Raw genomic sequence first — 23,807 nt, 5'->3', positions numbered from 1 at the left:
TCCCTCCTAACAGAACTCCTGGATCCCCCAAGAAGGCGATCTCAGCCTCTGAGTGAGACAATAGCAGCGCAGACACCCATTATGCAGAGAGTCACAGCACAAGAAAGTTTGCACTGGGATTTACCGCTGACCAGAGTTTCAGCTCTTGTGCAAAGAGTGGGATCTCTCTTGCTGTGGTCCATGCTGTGCTGTGACTTCTCAGTTCAGAGAGATCCCTGCAATCAAAGAAAGTAAAAGTGGTGCTTTCATGCTGAGAGCCCTGCCAGCAGGATGTGGGACAGCCCATCATAATCAGGAGCAGAGAAACATATATCTAAATTCTGGGCTTTTATAGATCATCTATAAAAACACATACATACAAAAATATACTACTAGATCAGTATATTACTGTCAGCCAACCAGGATAAAATTATCACCTCTCTGCCCACTCATGCCACAGCTCAGCACATTCCCTCTCAGAAAGGCTTGCAAAATAGACGAAGCTTTGCAGCAGACTGTCACAATAATCAAATCCAGGCTGCGTGAGACCATGGGGATGAGTAAACTTCAAAGTCCAGATTCTTTTTCTTAGAACATCCTGCCAGGAAACTTCTCCAATTTAAATCACAGAACTGTGAGCTTCAGCACCATACTGAACACAAGTGTTGTGGCATCACATGAAGAGAGAAGCAGCCTTTCAGGCCGAAAGAACTACTTGAGGGCTACATAACTCAAAATCAACACCGTAGGCTTCACCCAGAAATCATGTGGAAGACAATGCAAACTCTGGAGCGCATGGGCAATGTGCTCTCTCTGACAATTACCACTAAGTGGGTGTGTGGCCACTTTCTTCACCAGCCACATTTGCAGCTCTGAGCCCAAAGGCACTCCTGAGGTAACAAAGGCATGGGTCACAGTGACAAGGTCTACATCCAAAAGGAAAGTCTGCAGCCCCTCCCCAAACAAAGATGAAAAACATGGTCTTAGCCACTGCTGGTGTGTAGAAATCCAGAATCAACAAGAGATCCAAAAAGACCCTTAGATTACAAACCTGAGTAACAAATGTAAGCTCCCTCAGTCAGGGGATCTAATACAATCTCCACCATGTCATCTGATTGCTTCCCCCAGTGGGTCAAGGTTTACTTCAGTAAATCCTAGCTAGACACATTGTCCTTCAACTGTACCATCTGACACTAATTCAACAGATTTACAGAGCTGGGTGTCACTCACATGTATGTTTCATGTCTGTACTCCATATGCTTTTTGAATAATGATTGTGCCAAACAGTTATAGGAATTTCTAAACTGCAAGTGCCAGCCAGATTCTGGGGGCTCTGTAGCTCCAGAATCCCTGTGCAGTTTGTGTGAAATATGTTAGCAAAATTCTGTCTTGACTGTAGAGGCAACTTACTAATTGTCAGCCCCCAAGGTCTTTATTTGCGAGTTTTAGAGGAAATTAAAAAACAGGGGTTACAATAGGAACTGGGCTGCAACACTAAATGTAGAGTGATTTAACCACTGTAGACGTGTGCAACCATGACTTCCCCTTAAAGTGTTTTATGCAGGGAATTTACATTTCTTTATAGGGCTGTTGATTAATCGCAGTTAACTCACACGATTAAATAAAAAAAATTAATCGTGATTAAAAAATTAATTGCGATTAATCACGATGTTAAACAATAGAATACCAATTGACATTTATTAAATATTTTTTGATGTTTTTCTACATTTTCAAATATATTGATTTCAATTACAACACAGAATACAAAGTGTACACTGCTCACTTTATACTATTTTTTATTACAAATATTTGCACTGTAAAAATGATAGACAAAAGAAATTGTATTTTTCAATTCACCTCAGACAAGTACTGTAGTAGTGTACTCTCTTTATCATGAAAGTGCAACTTACAAATGTAGATTTTTTTATTTTTTTTGTTACATAACTGCATTCAAAAACAAAACAATGTAAAACTTTAGAGCCTAGAAGTCCACTCAGTCCTACTTTTTATTCGGCCAATCACTAAGTCAAACAAGTTTGTTTACATTTACAGGAGATAATGCTGCCCGCTTCTTATTTACAAAGTCACCTGAAAGTGAGAACAGGTGTTTGCATGGCAATTTTGTAGCCGGTATTGCAAGATATTTACATGTCAGATATGCTAAACATTCGTATGCCCCTTCATGCTTTGGCCACCATTCCAGAAGACATAATTCCATGCTGATGACACTCGTTAAAAATATAATGCATTAATTAAATTTGTGACTGAACTGCTTGGGAGAGAATTGTATGTCCCCTGCTCTGTTTTACCCGCATTCTGCCATATATTTCATGTTATAGCAGTCTCGGATGATGACCCAGCACATGTTTGTTTTTAAGACCACCTTCACTGCAGATCTGACAAAACGCAAAGAAGGTACCAATGTGAGATTTCTAAAAATAGCTTCAGCACTCGACCCAAGGTTTAAGAATCTGAAGTGCCTTCCAAAATTTGAGAGGGACGAGGCGTGGAGCATGCTTTCAGAACTCTTAAAAGAAACTACAGAACCCAAACCACCAAAAAAGAAAATCAACCTTCTGCTTGTGGCATCTGACTCAGATGATAAAAATGAACATGTGTCGGTCTGCCCTGCTCTGGATCATTATCAAGCAGAGCCCGTTATCAGCATGGACGCATGTTCTCTGGAATGGTGGTTGAAGCATAAAGGGACATATGAACCTTTAGTACAGGGGTCAGCAACCTATGGCACACGTGCCAAAGGCAGCAAACAAGATGATTTTGAGTGGCACTCACACTGCCCGGGTCCCGGCCACCAGACCCGGGGGCTCTGCTGCCAGCCTGGGGTCCTACTGCCGGCCCCCTGCCACCCGGGACCCCTTCCGCCAGCCCCCGCTCAGCCCGCTGCTGGCCCCAGGTCCCGACCACCAGTCCCGGGTGCTCTGCTGCCATCCTGGGGTCCCGGCCGCCAGCCCGGGGCTCTGCAGCTGCCTCCAGCTGTGGCCCACTGGCCTCAGCCTGGGGCAGTGAGGGGTGCAGACAGGGGCAAGAGGGGGCACAGCTCAGCACCCCCACCTTAAAAATTGTTCCAGCGCCACTGTACTGGGATATTTTTAACTCCTGATTTGCTGCTTACATCACGATCACATCATGTGGAGCAGCACATTGTGTTTGACACTGTGCGTGCTATCTGTTGTGATTTTTTTCCCCACTGTAAGTTGAGGGGTACATTTGACAAAATGTCAGCTCCTAAGAAAGCAAAGTTAGATGTCCATTCATTTCACGTCACAGCAACATTTGGTGGCTAAGTCGTGGCAATGTTTTGGTGCGCTTTGTAAACTGTTTTGATACAATCAAGGCCTTTTTGTTGAAAAAGGACAAAACTACCCCGAACTGGATGATGACAAATGGCTGTGTAAGCTCATGTTTCTAACTGACATCACTGCTCACCTAAACAAACTCAACCTCCGTCTCCAGGGTGCAGAGCAAACGGTTCTGGATTTTTGTGAAACCTGGAAGGCATTTGTTGTAAAACTAGCAGTTTTTTCTCGGGATATTCAAACTTCGACTTTCCGCTACTCCCAACGCATAAAAGAGCTATCGACACGTTGCACTGTCAGTGTCGATGAGATTGGAATGTACATACAAGAACTGGAATCAGAATTTTCTGACAGATTTCAAGATTTCCAGCGATTTGGTCCAATGCTTTCTTTTCTAATTAAACCTGAAAAGTTCAACGAAAGTGACTTGGATTTGTCTGTATTTCAGTGGATGGGTGTTGAAGATTTCGAAATGCAGCTCGTTCACTTAAAAAGCTCAGATAGTGGGCATCAGTTTGGAGATCTGTGGAGTGCACTTAAAGCTACCTAGAGAGATCATGGGGCCTCTAGTCCGACCTGCTGGATGTCCCTGTCAGTGAAATTTAACTGTTTGAAGAAAATTGCGTTTGCAATGCTTTCAGCATTTAGATCCACATACCTGTGTGAACAGGTATTTTCACACATGAAATCTGTTCTCTGTCCCTCTCGGAACCGGTTAACAACTGATCACTCAGAAGCCTGTGTGCAGCTTAAACTATCCAAATACATGCCAGACACTGGAAAACTCAGCAAGGAAAAGCAAGGGCAAGGATCACACTAAACTGATAAGATCTGCATTTTAATTTAATTTTAAATGAAGCTTCTTAAACGTTTTAAAAACCTTATTTACTTTACATACAACAATAGTTTAGTTATGTTATAGAGAGAGACCTTCTAAAAATGTTAAAATGTATTACTGGCAAGCGAAACTTTAAATTAAAGTGAATAAATGAAGACTTGGCACACCACTTCTGAAAGGTTGCCGACCCCTGCTTTAGTACATCTGTCATGTAAATATCTTGTGACCCTGGATACAACATTGCCATGCGAACGCCAGTTCTCACTTTCAGGTGACATTGTAAACAAGAAGCGGGCAGCATTATCTCCTGCAAATGTAAACAAACTTGTTTGTCTGAGCAATTGTCTGAACAAGAAGTAGGACTGAGTAGACTCGTAGGCTCTAAATTTTTCCATTGTTTTATTTTTGAATGCAGTTATTTTTGTACATAATTCTACATTTGTAAGTTTAACTTTCATAATAAAGAGAATGCACTATAGTACTTGTATGAGGTGAATTGAAAAATACTATTTCTTTTGTTTTTTACAGTGCAAATATTTGCGATCAAAAATAAATATAAAGTGAGTACTGTACACTTTGTATTCTGTGTTATAATTGAAATCAATATATTTGAAAATGTAGAAAACATCCAAAAATATTTAAATAAATGGTATTCTATTATTAACAGTGCAATTAATCGCGATTAATTTTTTTTAATTGCTTGACAGCCCTACTTCTTTATAATGAGCGGCAATGATCAGAAGAACTGTGCTATGACGCTACTGCTTTCTTTTAAGAACATGTATCACACTCATTCCATGAAGGGACTCTCCTGCTTAATTTGGCAGCCATGAACCTTCCTTTAGTGAACATGCCGCTTGCATAGCTTCTTGATGGAGGAGAGATGTCAGAGGGAGGTGAGGCTGAGTGAACCACAAAGACTCTTGATGCAAATGCTGATGGACATGATTTGAAGGACATCATGCATTATTCACCAGCACAGAGCAAACTGAACTAGAGAAGGAGATTTGTGGGAGGGAAAGTAGGTCGAAGTTTCGGAGACAAATGAATGAAATAGACTGCAAGTGGTTTCCCTGGTGGAGCAGGATGGCTGTGAAACTCTCTGCATGTTTATGGCTGAGTGCAGATCAAAGACCTTCCTGGGAGGGGAACAGTTTACAGTACCTTAAGAAGGAACCAGCTGGGCAACTGCACATGCAAATGACCTGTGGCCATTGGCATCTTCAGTGGCCAATTTGCATTTGTAATCATGGTAATTTCCTATCCCAATTAGGTGCATAATTGTGCATGCATTTTGCAAGCGCAGTTATGTGCCTCAGGGTATGTCTTCACTAGCAACGTTAAAGCGCTGCCGTGGCAGCACTTTAACATGGCTGTGTAGTCCCGGCACCAGCACTGGGAGAGGGCTCTTCCAGCGCTGTAAAAAAACCACCCCCACGAGGGGAGTAGCTCCCAGCTCCCAGCGCTGGTGCACTGTCTACACCGCCACTTTACAGCGCTGAAACTAGCAGAGCTCAGGGGGGTGTTTTTCACACCTTTGAGTGAGAAAGTTGCAGTGCTGTAAAGTGGCAGTGTAGACAAGGCCTAAGTTTTTGAAAAATTGGGGTGTAGAAATGCAGGTGTTTACTCTGTTATGCCAGTGCAGTTGTGCCAGTGCTTTGAGGGCAGCAAGATAGAAGATTCAGTAAAAAGTCTCTGAGTTTCTACTCATCCACAGAGTGTGTGTGTGTGTGTGTGTGTGTGTGTGTATGTGTGTGTGTGTGTTTCTTACCATTGGGTCAAAGTCAGCAGTAAACCTAACTGCTGGTGGAAGTTACATAATAGGTGTATCATGGTCAGAAAATAGGTGCAAGTCGGTGTAAGATGCAAAGCAGTGTAACTTTCATTGATTCAGTATCCCCTGGGGACCATATATAGCATGGGACTCTGGCATAAGCAGGCTCAACTCTTATTGAAGTGAATAGAAGTAGTACCAACATGCACAAGGGCTAAATTTGTTCTGGGAAGTGTTGGGAATGGTACAGGTGTAAATTAAAGTATAGGTGGTGGTTGTACGTATGTATGGAGGGGTTGTTTGATTTTACACACCTTTCCTGTCCCATTAGTATGTACAGTATGTTACAATCATTTTGCACTCAAATTGGAGACAAATTAGAGCAAATTACACAGCCTTACTACTTATACTATGTTACAGCAGTTTTATGACTACTACACACTTACTCTGTCATCCATACCAGCTTTTACAACACTGTTGAAATTGGCCCAAAATTTCCTGTGGCAGCTTTTCCTACTTGCACCAGGCTGCATTTGGTTCAGAGTCTTTTATATCTCAAAAAGAAAAGGAGTACTTGTGGCACCTTAGAGACTAACCAATTTATTTGAGCATAAGCTTTCGTGAGCTACAGCTCACTTCATCGGATGCTTACTGTGGAAAATACAGAAGATGTTCTTATACACATAAACCATGAAAAAATGGGTGTTTATCACTACAAAAGGTTTTCTCTCACCCCACCCCACTCTCCTGCTGGTAGTAGCTTATCTAAAGTGATCACTCTCCTTACAATGTGTGTGATAATCAAGGTGGGCCATTTCCAGCACAAATCCAGGGTTTAACAAGAACGTCTGAGGAATGGTGGAGGAGGGGGTGTGTGAAACAAGGGGAAATAGGTTACCTTGCATAATGACTTAGCCACTCCCAGTCTCTATTCAAGCCTAAGTTAATTGTATCCAATTTGCAAATGAATTCCAATTCAGCAGTCTCTTGCTGGAGTCTGGTTTTGAAGTTTTTCTGTTGTAATATCGCAACTTTCATGTCTGTAATTGCGTGACCAGAGAGATTGAAGTGTTCTCCGACTGGTTTATGAATGTTGTAATTCTTGACATCTGATTTGTGTCCATTTATTCTTTTACGTAGAGACTGTCCAGTTTGACCAATGTACATGGCAGAGGGGCATTGCTGGCACATGATGGCATATATCACATTGGCGGATGTGCAGGTGAACGAGCCTCTGATAGTGTGGCTGATGTGATTAGGCCCTGTGATGGTGTCCCCTGAATAGATATGTGAGCACAGTTGGCAACAGGCTTTGTTGCAAGGATAGGTTCCTGGGTTAGTGGTTCTGTTGTGTGGTATGTGGTTGCTGGTGAGTATTTGCTTCAGGTTGGGGGGCTGTCTGTAGGCAAGGACTGGCCTGTCTCCCAAGATTTGTGAGAGGGTTGGGTCATCCTTCAGGATAGGTTGTAGATCCTTGATAATGCATTGGAGGGGTTTTAGTTGGGGGCTGAAGGTGACAGCTAGTGGCGTTCTGTTATTTTCTTTGTTAGGCCTGTCCTGTAGTAGGTGACTTTTGGGAACTCTTCTGGCTCTATCAATCTGTTTCTTCACTTCTGCAAGGGGGTACTGTAGTTGTAAGAATGCTTGATAGAGATTTTGTTGGTGTTTGTCTCTGTCTGAGGGGTTGGAGCAAATGCGGTTGTATCGCAGAGCTTGGCTGTAGACAATGGATCGTGTGGTGTGGTCAGGGTGAAAGCTGGAGGCATGTAGGTAGGAATAATGGTCAGTAGGTTTCTGGTATAGGGTGGTGTTTATGTGACCATCGTTTATTGGCACTGTAGTGTCCAGGAAGTGGATCTCTTCTGTGGACTGGACCAGGCTGAGGTTGATGGTGGGATGGAAATTGTTGAAATCATGGTGGAATTCCTCAAGGGCTTCTTTTCCATGGGTCCAGATGATGAAGATGTCATCAATATAGCACAAGAAGAGTAGGGGCGTTAGGGGACAAGAGCTGAGGAAGTGTTGTTCTAAGTCAGCCATAAAAATGTTGGCATACTGTGGGGCCATGCGGGTACCCATAGCAGTGCTGCTAATTTGAAGGTATACATTGTCCCCAAATGTAAAATAGTTATGGGTAAGGACAAAGTCACAAAGTTCAGCCACCAGGTTAGCCGTGACATTGTTGCCGGCACCCAGTGCCGAGAGGCTAAACAACAGCTGGAGTTGGTTCACTACCCGGTGTGCTACACCCAATAATCACAATGGGTGGAGAAGCAGAAAAGTTTATTTGCAGCTGCAAAAATGTACAGGGAGAATAAGATCTCAAATCCTGCACACAGAACAGGAAGTTACACAGGCTTTTATACATCCTTTTTCCCAGCATACTTATCCAATAGCAAGCTGCCCTAAGTATCCATATAGCCAGCCAATCCAGTTACCAGCTAGTTCCCTTGTTTTTTGTATCATTTGTTAAACTATACATAAAGCTGCTTTATTCAGAATTATTCTTCCATATCTGCCCTGTTCGGCCTTGCTTAGTTTCAGGCAGTCTGACTCTGCAACATATTGTTGCAGATCCTCAGCATAACTGCTGTGAGTGCCTCCAGGCGGGGGGGCCAAGGACACTTGGGCCTAGTACGCAGAGCTGCTGCGAGTGTCTCCAGGCGGGAGTGGGGGGCCAAGGACACCTGGGCCTAGTGCGAGGGGGCTTCATCGACACTCGTGGTCTTCCATCCCCTCGAGTTACCTAGTGGCCATGCCCCAGTGTCCCCAACAACATTATCGGGGATAGTGTTCTTGACGGCTTGTAGTCCATCTTTGTGTGGAATGTTGGTGTAGAGAGCTTCTACACTCTCACAAATCTTGGGAGACAGGCCAGTCCTTGGCTACAGACAGCCCCCCAACCTGAAGCAAATACTCACCAGCAACCACATACCACACAACAGAACCACTAACCCAGGAACCTATCCTTGCAACAAAGCCTGTTGCCAACTGTGCTCACATATCTATTCAGGGGACACCATCACAGGACCTAATCACATCAGCCACACTATCAGAGGCTCGTTCACCTGCACATCTACCAATCTGATATATGCCATCATGTGCTAGCAATGCCCCTCTGCCATGTACATTGGTCAAACTGGACAGTCTCTACGTAAAAGAATAAATGGACACAAATCAGATGTCAAGAATTATAACATTCATAAACCAGTCGAAGAACACTTCAATCTCTCTGGTCACGCAATTACAGACATGAAAGTTGCGATATTACAACAGAAAAACTTCAAAACCAGACTCCAGCGAGAGACTGCTGAATTGGAATTCATTTGCAAATTGGATACAATTAACTTAGGCTTGAATAGAGACTGGGAGTGGCTAAGTCATTATGCAAGGTAACCTATTTCCTATTTCCCCTTGTTTCACACACACACACACACACACACACTGGCCATTCCTCAGACGTTCTTGTTAAACCCTGGATTTGTGCTGGAAATGGCCCACCTTGATTATTACACACATTGTAAGGAGAGTGATCACTTTAGATAAGCTATTACCAACAGGAGAGTGGGTTTGTTGGGGAGGGTGGGGAGAAAACCTAGATTTGTGCTGGAAATGGCCCACCTTGATTATCACACACATTGTAAGGAGAGTGATCACTTTAGATAAGCTATTACCAGCAGGAGAGTGGGGTGGGGTGAGAGAAAACCTTTTGTAGTGATAAACACCCATTTTTTCATGGTTAGTGTGTATAAAAACATCTTCTGTATTTTCCACAGTATGCATCCGATGAAGTGAGCTGTAGCTCACGAAAGCTTATGCTCAAATAAATTGGTTAGTCTCTAAGGTGCTACAAGTACTCCTTTTCTTTTCACGAATACAGACTAACACGGCTGCTACTCTGACACCTTTTATATCTCAAGTGCTGCTTTTAGTTTTCAAGCTGAGTCTGCTAGGTCCAAAGTACAGCAACAGTGCAATTCACTTCACATAAAGAATCATAAAACTCTGCACCAGAGCTTTAAATGAACTGTTTCCCACTTTTGTAGCCCCAGAATAAAAGGATCTTGGCATCCTGAGAATGGTACAGAGAGTTATTGTTAAGCAAAGGCTAATTAGGATGGGTTTTCATGTTGCTAAGAGCTAAGGCTTTGGTATGCAAGAGAGCCAAACAGCAAAGGCAAAGAGTAACTATTTAACTCTGATGTTTGCTGTTTAAAGAAGGATGTTCATGCTGGCCCAAACTTATAGTTACACTCAGGGAAGTGTCTGCATAATCAATGACACAACAGGCTCCCACATTTCTTTTCAGTGAGTCCAGATTAAATGTGCTCAGTTTAGGAGTCCATAGATTATTTTTTTAACTGTGAGTGCCACAAATATGATCAATTTTGGTGATAATGTTCACAGCGCAAAAACTCATGGAAGATTCAGCATTTGCCACTTGGCTGGCAATCTTACTGTTTCTGTAGGAGGTAGAATAGACCCATAGCTCTACTGGCTTCTGCAGGGCTAACAGAAGAAAACACCTTTTATGACAATGGTGTTAACAGATGTGACTTGATGACACATAGGGCTAAATTATGGCTGTAAACAACAGCCCGTGCTAGTGGTGATGTAGAGGGGCATTGCCCCAGCAGGCAATTCTGGAGGTTGTGCTGCAGAGGGAAATGATTCTGGGAATGCCAGGGCAGCACAGCTGCTGCAATACCCTTTGAAATGTCCTCTCGTATATATGAGGTTGTCCAGTGCACAGGGGCGCCATTTCAGATTTCGGGGCGGGGGGCGACACACTTTAACCGTGATTCCCAGGGCTACTTAGGCACCTGAAAACTTTAGGAGTTTTTTTTTGCAGATAACTTAGAAATTCGCTGATAGGAGCACTGCATGTATTTCCTATAAAAAAAAAAAAGAGAGGATTTAATAAATATTAGACCCACTCAGCTCTAATACTAACATGTTCTCACATCTTGTGTCAAGTCATGTAAGGGACACTGGTTAGGTTTAAAATTTGAATGTATATTCTTTGTTACTAACTCTTGAATACAACAATTGAAACAATTATAGAAAAACCTAGATTACTTCCTATCACTTTTTTGCAGTTCATCAAGCTTGGAATAGATCATTTAACTTTGGAAACATCCTACTAGGGCAAGGCCCCATGAGTTTATACTGCACCTGCCTGGGGCTCTAGAGGTGTTACCTCACTATAAATAATAGACTAGAAACTAAACCTTAAACAGGAGTGAATCTGACACTTTCAAGTCCCTTTCACAGTATTGCCAATCCCAAATGTGCAAAAATCATGAATCAGGCTCACCAAAAATCATGAGATTGGTTTTAAAATCATGAGATTATGTAAAAATAACAGATTTGGGGTTCTTTTTATTTGCCTTTTGCTTTTTGAGCCTTTAGGGTGCACTAGGGTCACATTTTGAAGCTTTCTCCACAGCCACGAGGACTAGAAACTTGATTTTTCTTAAGAATGCAGGCTGAAATCATCACCTATCCACTTGACTCCAGGAGCTGGGTCTTTAAGGAAAACAATTATCACGAGACTCATGACAAAATCATGAAAGTTGGCAACACTGCTTTTACTTCTGTTTAAAGGCTAGTTACTTTCCAGAAGGCTCCTAAACACAACACTACAGCGACTGAGTTGCAGTTCTCACAGGAGAATATTTAAAACCAAACACCAAGAAAATTCTATATTTTAAAGTTGAGAAAAAAACTGCGACTTCTGAGGTATATCAGGGCCACTGCAGGCAGGAAAGGAAAATAAACAGGCACAGGAGCTCTGGGCAGCTCTTCCTCTAGAAAGAAAGTTGGAGGGTCAAATCTGCTAGTCCTTGATCAAGTAAAACTTCTACTGCCATCTGTGCCTCCACTCATTGATATAAACATCACAGTAAACATGTGATAACATGTGTGGTCAATAACTATACACTTCATATTTAAATATCTGAGCCATCTTATCCAGAGTTACACATCTTATATGCATCGGCTCAGGGACTGGATTTTCTGGCATATTCTGAACAGTGCTGAGCACACAGATGGTGCCCAGTGAATAATACAAATCATGACAATAATCGTCAACTTTATGGCCTCTGTGGATGCAATTTCTGTGCTTTGTTCTGGAATTGGCCTGAATACAGCTGACACCTTAAGAATTTGAAGCATAAACACATCTGATACTCATACAACACTTCTCATTCCTTCCTTTTCTCAAACTCAAAACAAAAAATGACTAAACAAAATGGTTTTCAGTTAAAATGTAAAATTGCACAGCAGCCATTGTTGTACAACCCAGCATGGGGCAGAACCTTGGGAGTTCATTCTCCATCCTTCCTAACCTCTGTGCTGCTTTTCATGCTGTCAACCATGACATCCATCCTGAGACCCTTTGCTGGAGTCTCAGGGAACTGGCCACCTTGGTTTTGCTCCCAGCTATCAGAGTCCTCCTTTTTTGCAGTATGCAGCAGTGAGAGAGGCTGGTCTGCTGGATTGGGAGCTATCCCTGAAAGACCTGGGTTCTACTCCCCCTATGGATTTCCTGTCTGACCCCAGGCCAGTGCTTTAAAGACAGAATTTCAAAGGTTTTTAGGCACCCAAAGATGCTGCTACGTATCCAGTGGGGTTTACAAATCACCTAACCTTCTAAGTGCATTTGAAAATCTCACTAGGTGCCTAAATACCTTTGAAAATCTGGCCTTTAGTCTGTGTGTGCCTCAGTGCCCTATCTGTACAATGCGGATAACAGCACTGCTCTATCTCACGGAGGGGCTGGGAGGAGAAATAGGTTAGACATTGTGAGGCGCAGCCTCAGATACTATGGTGATGGGGCCACATAAGTACCACAGGTAGAGTGGGAACTTCTCTATACACTGCTAGCCCTTCCCTGGGTTTGACCCTTTCTTTTCACCTACGCCCCAAAATCTCCCCTTTTTTCTGAATGCAATCTTGGCTCAGTGCTTTGCTGTATTTTTTCTGAGTCCCCACCCCTCCTCCTTCTCCCCGTCCTCAGAAGGATTCCTCTTTTACAGGCTAAACTTCCATATCCTTAATTTAATCACCAGACCTTTCTTATCTTAATCACCCTGCCTCTGTTTGTAAACAAAACACTGACTCCCTGCCCCAGGGGCACCTCTCCTTTGCAGAACTTACATTTCACACTATGGGTATGTCTACACTGCTAAGCTATAGACAAAACTTTTGTCTTTCACGGGTACTTAAAAAAGCTCCCCCCCTTCCCCCCCCGCCAGGAAAGACAAAAGTTTTGCCGACACAAGTGGCAGTGTGAACACGGCTTTGTCGGTAGAAGCGCTCTCCTGCCGACAAAGCTAACAACGCTTGCAGGGCTGGAAGTATTTCATCAGCAAAAGTGCCGACAAAGTACCGACAAAGAGCGTTTACACATGCTGACTTTTAGCGACAAGGCTGTGTTGACACAGCCTTGTCGCTAAAAGCTGCGTGGTGTAGACAAGCCCTGAGATGTGAAGAGAGAGCTCTGTTTGGTTTGCAGTGTTTGATGTCCCATTTAGCAAAGTACAAATTAGTGAGTCTTTCATACTTTGTACTTCTGCAGTGCCTTTCATTCAAAGATCTCAGAGGGCTTTCCAGAGGTAGAGAGACAAGGTGGGTGTGGTAATATCTTTAATTGGACCAATTTCTGTGGGTGAGAGAGACAAGCTACACAGAGTTTAGCTCTAAAGCTTGTTTCTCTCACCCACAAAAGTTGGTTCAATAAAAGATACTACCTCACCCACCTTGTCTCTCTAATATCCTGGGACTAACGTGGCTACAACACTGCATTCCTGAGCCCCATCCAGCCTGCTGTAAAGGGCTGCAATTCCACTGAGATTACACCAGCTTACATATTGCTAAATACATACCCATTTTATTAATGGAGAAATCTACGTACAGAAAGGTTAAGACCACAAGAGTGGCCACTAACTTTGGGAACCTCAATTTTTGGTGCCTAACTGCAGACATATAAGATATCTCAAATATGGCACCCAAAAACTGACGCATCTAAAAGTGGAGACTACCTGCCAAAATTTAACTAATGCCAAAGGTCATGCAGGAAGTCAGAGGGAGAACCAGATAGCACCCAATTCTCCTGATTGCTAATCCTCTGCTTTAATTCCTAGATATATTGCTTCCAATGATAGAATCTAGGTATCTATCTTTACAATAGTAAAATATAGAACAGGGGTGGTCAAACTTACTGACTTTCCAAGACGCATTCAATAATATTCAAAAGTTTGAAGCTATAAGACACTCACACCCTGGCCCACAGGGCAGCACCTGATGGGGCTTGGAGCTTCATCCCCATGGGACGGTGCCTGCTAGGGCTCGGGGCTTCATCCCCAAGGGGTGGCATCTGCTGGGGCATGCACCTGGCTGAGACCCTGAGCGCCAGTGCCCCTGCCATGGGGTGAAAGCCCCAAGCAGGGCAGAAGCCCCTACCCACCACCCTGACACAGGGCAGAAGCCCCAAGCTCCCTCCCACAGTCTGGTAGGCAGAGAATGGGAGGGAGTTGGGGTGGGGGGGCTCCACGAGCCGCACCTTAACTGTAAAAGAGCTCATGCGGCTCACGGGCCACAGTTTGGCCATGCCTGATATAGAATCTTGCCTAGATTTTTCCTTATTTCCTTATCCCCGTTATTATAAGGCAGAAAGTTTCCCAGCATGAAGTTATGCACTGACACTCATTCCTCCTTACAGTGGGAAACTGGGGCACCATGAAGAAACCATGAATAATTGCAGCAGCTAGATGGCACTAAGAGACAGCTTCACAGTAATCGTGCACAGGAGGGTGAATGAATAAAGTACTTGGGGAGGTCTTGCTTCTGAACTCTCAGCAGAGAGCTTTAGACACAGCTCCAAGTACTCCAGAATACATTAAAAAAAATAAAAAACAAGAATCTGTGTTTGAGACAAAGAAAGATAGGGATTTACTCAGATTGATATAGCAACATGCTTATAACTAGAGCTACTTGGGAAATGTTTTTCCCCCCACATAAAAACTGACTTTTGTCAAAAACCCCTACAAATTGAAGAACTGTTTTTTAGCAATCAAAACCCAAATTTTTCATCTGAAAAACCAAAAAAAATTTTGGTTTTCCAACTAAAAATTGAATTTCTTTGTGGAAAGCAGACACTTTCTAAAAAAATCTTCATTTAGTTACAAACTTAATTTTGTGTCAAAAAAGTTTCATCAGAAAATGTTCTCCCAGCCCTACTTGCAGCTACATACAGCAGGTGATTTTTACAACCAATGCATGAAAAACTCCATTGAAAAACTCTGGTTCAGAGCCCTGAAGCCTGGAAGGATCACCCAGGAGTGCAGCCTTGGGAGATTCTCCTTGTGTTGAGCTCTCTCTCTTTCTTCTGGCCCCATTCTCTCTATTCTAGAGAATTCCAAGGGATTTATTTTCTTACAATTACTGAAGGAGTCATATCTGTGAGTAAAGCAGATATGACTCTCACTTGGCATTGACACTAGATTCCCAGAAGTGTGAGAGATCTGGACTGAGTCTGGAACCCATATCTCCCCCTGACTAAAACTATCCATTTTCTGTTTGGAATCTGTCATTTTGCCCTCTTGCCATGTGGCATTATGATATGACAGCCTCGTAAAGAATCCCAGTTTGCTTTTATGCTTGGAGCTGTCTGAGTCTTTTCTGTTGGCCATCTGTCTAGAGTTATTCTCTCTAGGTATGTGGGTGCTCAGGGTGTGAACAGTTATTGTATATTAATTATTAATTATTAATAATTATTGTACAGTTAATAATAATATGTAGGGCATGGGGAACAGGACACAACTACTGACCCAGAAAGAGGGCTTCAAACAAGTTGGCTTTCAGAGATTTCCAGTGGTGCTCAAATCAGCCCTGGTCAGAGGAATGAGAAAAGAGGACTGAAACTTGTAAGTGAGTCTCCTGTAGGGTACTAATCACCAGGAGTGTCAATGACGAAACTCCCATTGATTTCAGTGAGTTAACAATTTCATCCCAGGTTCCCAGCAGAGTGAGAGAACAGGTCTGGAATTCATACCTATGCCTCCTGTAGCGGGGGCACTTGCCAAAAGGAGGTTTGTGATGGAGTGGATAAACCCCACACTGGAGAGATAAGGGTGCAGAAATAACTCTGGGCCCTGGGAGCCCCAACCTCTCAGGCCTGTGGCTGTGGGCATGATCCAGTTGGAGGAGAGATTTAAAAGGGAGTGTCTTCAGCACAGCAGGGTGGTGGGAGGAGAGACGGCAGATCTGTGCTCACTGCTAGGGAGGAACTTTGCCAGGAGGGCATCCCCAGGAAAGGGCTGCTGCACAACACTGGGACTCCCTAGCCTGCTGAAGCCTATGGACCAGATTGCCAGGGATAGCCACGAACCAGAAAGCACCCCAAGGAGGGGCCAAGTGCTGGGAAGAGACCCAGGGAAGAGTGTTAACTGGGTCATAGGTAGTGGACATTTGCCTTAAAGTGCTCAAGAGGGCCCTTGGTTCGTAACCCAGGCAGAACCAGGCCTCGGTTACCCTATCCCTATACCATTAGGAGAGGCTGCTGTCACAGACACTTATTAGGAGGTGGTGCTATTGTCACAGACTCTAACCACTGTGGGGAGGAGGCTTGCCTGCTCACAATGTTGCATGATTAAATATTTAGGTCAACATCTTTATAAGTGGCCATTTATTTGGGGTGCCATTATTTTTCCATGACCTGTTGGAAACACTTTGAGTTCCATTTTCAAAAGTGCTCAGTCCCCACAGCTCCCCTTGACTTCACTGAAACTGTGAGTGTAGGGCTGCCAACTTTCTAATTGCAGAAAACTGAACACCCTTGCCCTGTCCTCTGCCCCGAGGCCCTGCCCCAACCCTTCTCTGAGGCCCCTGTCCCCGCTCACTCCATCCCCACTCCCTCCATCCCTCACTCTCCCCCATCCTTGCTCACTTGCTCATTTTCACTGGGCTGGGGCAGGGGGTTGGGGTGTGGGAGGGGGGTGAGGGCTCTGGCTGGGGATGCAGGCTCTGGGGTGGAGCTGGGGATGAGGGGTTTGGGATCCAGGAAGGGGCTCCGAGCTGGGGGATAAGGCTGAGGAGTTCAGAGTGTGGGAGGGGGCTCTGGGCTGAGGCAGAGGGTTGGGGTGTGGGAGGGGTATGGGCTCTGGGCTAGGAGTGCAGGCTCTGGGGTGGGGCCAGAAATAAGGGATTCAGAGTGCGGGAGGGTGCTCTGAGGCTGGGGCTAGGGGTTGGCATACGGGAGGGGGTGCGGACTCCGGGAGGGAGTTTGGGTATAGGAGGGGGCTCAGGGCTGGGGGAGGGGGTTTGGGTGTGGGAGGGATTCGGGGTGCTGACCTCAGGTGGCTCCCAGGAAGCGGCGACACGTCCCTCTGGCTCATAGGCTGAACGGTGGCCAGGGGTTCTGCGCACTGCCCCTGTCCACAGGCACTGCCCCCGCAGCTCCCACTGGCCGTGTTTCCTGGCCAATGGGAGCTGTGGAGCCGGCGCTCAGAGTGGGGGCAGCATGCAGAGCCCCTGTAGCCATTCCTCAGCCTAGGAGCCGGAGGGATATGCTGACCGCTTCCCAGGAGCTGTGCGGAGCCGGGCAGTGAGCCTGCCAGCTGGACTTTTAATGGCCCGATTAGCAGTGCTGACTGGAGCCACCAGGGTTCCTTTTCAACCTGGTGTTTTAGTCAAAAACCAGACACCTAGCAAGCCTATGGGAGTGCTCAGAAGCTCTAAAATATGGCCCATCACGTTTCAAATTGGTCAGCCAGAAATGGAGGCACCACAGATTAGTGGCTATTTTTAGAATCATAGAATATCAGGATTGGAAGGGACCTCATGAGGTCATCTAGTCTAACCCCCTGCTCAAAGCAGGACCAATCCCCAATTTTTGCCCCAGATAGATCCCTAAATGGCCCCCTCAAGGATTGAACTCACAACCCTGAGTTTAGCAGGCTAATGCTCAAACCACTGAGCTATCCCTCCCCCCCAAAGTTTTTAGCCATGTTTAAAAGCCATCTTACCTTTTAGCCCCCTCTATTCCTCTCCTTTCCCTGGAATTCTCCTGGAAATCTTACATTACAAAACAAAACAGATACAGATCAGAAATTCACCACTCACCCACCTCCTTTGTCTCATTTCACCCTTGAGGCCTGCTCTATGTCTGATCACTGCTGTATCACAAGTTGCTCCATGGAGGGGCTGAAGAGTAAGAGGCAGACAGCAGCTGACAAGCTGGACTGAAAGGTACAGTGCAGAGTAATGTCTGCTGCTTTTGTAATGGAGAGCAGGTCACGGTGAGACCTTCAGGACAGTGTCTGTGGGTGAAGGTTGCTGGGATCTGATGAATTGGATGTTCTAGTGGACCATTCTTTGCACACATCTTTTTCATATACTACAAAGATTAAACCTCAGATATTTTAATATGAAAACCTTTTTGGAGATATCAGAAAGCCTAGAGAGTGCATGCTAAATCTATACAGTATATGTGCATGTATACACACTATTGTGCCACCTGCCAATGCCATATGCTAATGTCAACTGCCTGTATCCCCTGACAGTGCTAACTAATGCCACCTTTCAGGGATACCACTTGCCTCTGCCATGTAATGCCACCTGCCTGTGCCACTTGCTTACATTTGCCAGTGCTGCCTAGTAACACCACTTTGGCATCATTGTAGTAGCGCCACCTAATGCCACCTGCCAGCATCAACTGCTGCCTTTAGTAATATTCCCACCATGGCATGGCACTGTAGAACTCTCCAGGCCAGGTCAGGGAGCAAGGCACTAGGACTGGCACTGAATCTAAGGTATTCCGCTGGACATGACGGCGAGAGCACTGCCAGTCACTAACCTATTTGTTATTCTTCTTTGCTAGGAGAGCAGTGTTTGTCTTCCTGCTCCCTTTGTGAGTCACCATGGAAACTAATGAGAGAGGAGTCTCATGTCAGGGGAGCCCCAAGAAGAACTGCTCTATCACCACTTTGTTTTGGCACAGTTGTCTGGGACAATGTTCTAGCTGGCACAGTCTCCATGGTTATTTACAAGAAACCTGAGAATGACCTCCCCTGGGTGATTCAGGCAGAGGAGAGCACAGCAGGGGCACACTGCATACAAACTCTCCCCCAAGCCCCCAGTGAGATAATTCCTTCTCATCACACATTTCCTTGACAGGCCTGAAAGATACCAGAGCAGGGAATGCAAACATCTGGCAGCTGCATGTCTGACTCCTGTGTCAGACCAGGAAGGGAGCCAAAAGCCCTTCCAACAAAGCCAGCCATATCTGTTCTAGAAACTTTTCTCTTCTCTCCCCTCACCCACACAAAACACTCCAACCTACTTGTTCCAGTGAAATAGACTTCAGTAAATAGGGATTCTATAACAGGGAATTCTGCTCATCTCCGAATCCTATTCTGCTCTGAGCACTGTGCTGCTGCAGGCCATTTGCACTGAGAACTGAGGTAATCACAGATCAGAAGGGCACCCCAAGACCTACTTTCCTCTTTACTTGTTTAGAGTATTGGCTTGACAGCTCTGGAAATTGAAATCCTCTATGCATCCTCTAAACAGGTACATAGACAGCAACAGTGCCTCCTGCACCTTACCTGACCCCTTACCTCCAAGAAACACCTGTCAGGTTGAGAGGAGAATTCAGTCTCCAGGATCCACTCAGGCCTTGGCCTCTGTACTGGGAGGGTCAGAAGTGTAAATTGTATTTGCAGGTTTTGTGGTGTGGACATCTGGCTATGAAGAACTGGACTGAGACCACCATAGCTTTTCATATCAGCCCCCTAACAGCCATCAGATCACAACAGTGTTTGCTTTCTACAGAATGGTCTGAATTTGAACCAGCAATCTAGAAATGAAAAGTTCTAGATCCTATTCCCAGTCCCCAGAACCAGAACCTTTTGTTACTCCTCTTCAGCTGAGTTTGGTCTCATCCCCTCATTGAGTTTCTCATCCCTCTGGGTGGTTACATGCAACCTCGACACCCACAGCAATGGAGTTTGATACAGTTTTTCCATGTGATATATAATGCATGACATCACTTACACAGCATTTACCTCTGTAGCCTGTGGACTCAGAGAAAGGTGCAGGGAGTACTCTGGTATGTGAAAACATAATATGCTGCATACCACCCAATACCAGACACACAATGATCATACAAAACAAATATGCTACCAAGTACCATTCTCCTCCTCTTCTGCCTGTCTACTCCCACATTGCCTACTCCTCTTTACCATCTGCAGCCTTGTCTTTGCTGCTAAAAAAAGGTGCATTTTTCCCTTTGGGTAACTAATGAGTGTGACCTATTCTGAGATAAAAACACAGTAAAAACTAGGCACTTTAGAAAATGTTAGTGTTATCATGAGGTAAACCAAGAGGTAAACAGACCTATAGGCCCGCCAGGGGTTGATCTCAGGGAGTTTACCCTGTAAAAACTAAAGTGCCTGGTCTTCACTGTGCTTTTACCTTGGGATAGCTCACATGTGTTCATTACCCACAAAGTAAAAATATACATCTTATTTAGCAGTGAAGACAAGGCCTGTAATAAAGGTCTGACACATACAGGAGTGCTGATAAGAAACTGGACTTTATTTCCTGGTCCCAGTCTTATGACCAAGTCATTGACAAGAATGACTTGAAGTCTGGAAAACATACCCTAATAGGGAGAGATTTAAGAAGCTCCATCTACTTAGTTTATCCAAGAGAAGGGTAAGACTTGATTACGGCCTATGATATTTATGTGGAGAAGTGATTTCTGACAGTAGATTTCTTTTTAATCTAGCAGAAAAAGGCACAACAAAATACAATCCAATGCTTGGAAGTTAAAACTAAACAAATTCAGGTTAGAACTAAGGTGCATTTTTTTTTTAACAGTGAGGATAATTAATGACTGGAATAACTTACCTAGGGATGTGGTAGATTCTCCATCACATGAAGTGGTTAAGTCAAGATTGGACATCTTTCTGGAAGATATGCTACAGCTCAACCAGAAGTTATGGGCTTGATTCAGAAATTACTGGGTGAGGTTCTGTGGCCTGTGTTGTGCAGAAAGTCAGACTACTAGATGATCTTTAAGGTCTCCCTCTGGTCTTAAACTCTATGCACCTGGGCCAGGGTGACAAATATAAATACCTCGGTCACACAACAGAGTCAATAGCCAGCAACTCCAACTGTTAGCGTTAAATCTTCCCTTAAAAAAAATCAAATGGACATAAAATATAAGAGCAACAAAAATTAATAATCCTAGACTAATGCCAACTGCTGAACAAATTGCTATAGCTCAACCAGAAGTTATGAGCTTGATGCAGAAATTACTGGGTGAGGTTCTATGGCCTGTGTTGTGCAGAATGCCAGACTAGATGATCTTAAAGGTCTCTTTCTGGTCTTAAACTCTATGAACCTGGACCAGGGTGACAAAAATAAATAACTCAGTCACAATAAGTTCCTTTCTCCCCTAAAAGGAAACCCTTTGGGCAAATCTTAGGTACCTTGACACTGGTTATTTATTACAATACTTTAACCAACAGGAATAATGATTAACATAAACACACTGTTAGCAACCAGAGTCCCTTTCTTCCGGGTACTGTTGGCAGCAGAAGTGGGAATCACTGGGGGAATCTCTTTGGGTGGAAAGTGGTAATGTTGCCATTACCAGGTCCATCTCTGCTCAGGTTCCTGCCCTCACCTTCTGTCTCTTGCCAGTTCCTTTCCAACCTCTGCCCAGCTCTCTGCCTGTCTCAGCCCAGCTTCCTTCCCACCTTTCTCATGTATCTGTGGATCATTGTCTGCCTTTCTGATGCAGCAGGACAGGCTGCCTGATTCAACTAACATGCAGAATGCCCCTTGAAATCCAGAAAATGTGGTAAGCCTGAGTCTGCTCTCCCTGAAGTCAATGGGAGCTGCTGGGTTCTCAGCCCCTTTTAAAATCAAACTTATTTAGGTGCCTAAGTATGGATTTAGGAGCCTAACTTTAGGCACCCAAGTTTGAAAATCTTCTAATATTGTTTTTAATATGTTACTGATTTCATCACAGGATCAGCCTTTTTACTAGTGCTGAGTGCCTGACTTGCTGCCCATTGCTTCTCTGCTGGGATTCCAGCAGAAGGCAGAACTGTGCTACGAACATGAGATGGGAGACTACAGTTGAACTTGGGTAGACTGAGGGACATCCTTGGGTTGGATAACTGTAACTGTAACCAGGATGTTACCTGAGTATGTTTAATGTACAGTGTTGCTTAGAGTAATAAGATTTGATTTAGCTCCTTTCTTTATCCCTGTTCTTCCCTAAATCAGTTCTATTGTCTAAACTCTGTTTATTTCATACTGTCTCAGAGCTCTGCCTCTGTGGTACATGGATGATCTCAACAGCAATCTAAACTTAGGAATTGTCCTTACAGTCACATTACACAATTTACTTTGTGCTTGTACATACTCCCCAGCAAGCCACACCCTCTTTTTGCCAAACCACACCCCTTTGGAGACAAGAGACAAAGTTGTACTCCCTGGTTTCAAAAGCACATGTATGTCAGCTGGTGTGATTTAATGTGGGAAAATTATTTTGCAGCTGGCTATGCCCATGGGAACTTCTGCTGTTATTATAAACTATCTAATTGGTGGAAGTCATCTGGATCCTGCTAAGGTAACTGCTACAGAAGTGCAACACCTGAACCCAGAATTCACAATCTTTTTGCTGCAAAGCTACAAAGTCTGAGGAAGTTTGGTTTTAAGTTTAGGCCCAACTCTCTTCTGCATACACACCAGACTCCAGTGAACTAAAGGAGCTACTCTGCAAACAGCCCCTAGAAGCATACAAGGAAGGCTGGTTATATATTCTTTCCAGCAGAGGACAGTAGCATGCAACGTGCACGCACACATAAGCACCTCAGCAAGCTGCTGAGGGAGGCTAGACAGGTAGCCTTCGAGCTCTGTTTAAATAATATAGCCTGCCCTAGTATCCAGCAAGTGTGTTCTGTAGATCTGAAGAGATGGCTGCTAATGCCCATCTCCCCCACTAAAACATTTGGCATGTTAGAGTGGACACCCCCAAAAACTTTGGAAATCATGAACTTATGTTCCCCAGACTTTATATAAGCATTGTTGCAGATGGCCTGAGCATGCAGGGGAGGGTAGGTTCCTCTAATGGATTGTTAACCAGAGGTAGACTTCAGCTATAACACGCAGCAACCACTTAACCGCGTCCCCTTTCCCTGCACCTTAATGCAGCCTGAACTCAGGCCACAACCCCTCTGCTAGACCCCAGGGCCCTGCTACTGCCATAACCTGCGATGGGGCATGGAAGTTTGGAGGAGGCTAGTGCCCAAGCTGCACGGCGGGCAACGGTGTACACAACTGAATGGGGGAAGTGAGCTGCTGTGACCACCCAGGGTCCAGCACAGAAACCCCTCCTTAGGTTGGAGGGATTGGCTGCAGAACACTCACTATTTCAGTACAAGTTTGGGATCTGCGCCTCTTATGGATGAGGGACTTCATGCTGCTGAGTTTAGAGGGGATTCTCGGTGCACTCAAGGAACCAACCCTGGATTTATTTCCCGGTATACAAGAGGCAAAAAAGAAGAGTCTGCCCTCCAGCCATGCCTGCTAGGTTGGGGGAGTTCCCCGGCCTGCCTAGCTGTGTCCAAAAAAGCCTCAGGGCGTTTGGGCGGAGCTGCAGCTGAAGGTGCAATGCTGGTGAACCTGCATAGAGTGGAGGCCGAGTAAAGGGATCTTGTCCAAGCAGGTGGAAAAGGAGGCAACCAGAAGTGGCTGAGCCGCAGTTACTGGGGCCCACATAAAGCAGGTGGCCAGTTTTCTTTACATCTATTCAGTTCCATTTTCCACTCAGCCCCCCAAAGTGCCAGAGCACTGCGGTGTGTGTGAGCGGGGCTGA

At 44.7% G+C, this 23,807-nt stretch overlaps 1 long non-coding RNA gene across 1 annotated transcript in view; it reads right to left on the bottom strand.

Moving 5' to 3' along the window:
* Nucleotides 1-23,431, bottom strand: part of LOC141990074 (uncharacterized) — a 29,747-nt gene extending 6,316 nt beyond the window's left edge. The window contains exon 1 of the long non-coding RNA XR_012640069.1: nt 23,360-23,431. This is a non-coding gene — a long non-coding RNA (uncharacterized LOC141990074). The remainder of the gene's footprint in view (nt 1-23,359) is intronic.
* Nucleotides 23,432-23,807: the final 376 nt, after the last annotated feature.

This window comes from Natator depressus, chromosome 6 (genome assembly GCF_965152275.1).
Source record: "Natator depressus isolate rNatDep1 chromosome 6, rNatDep2.hap1, whole genome shotgun sequence".
Classification (NCBI taxonomy): Eukaryota; Metazoa; Chordata; order Testudines; family Cheloniidae; genus Natator; species Natator depressus.
Note: the sequence above shows the minus strand (reverse complement) of the source record. Positions and strands in the feature narration are given on the sequence as shown.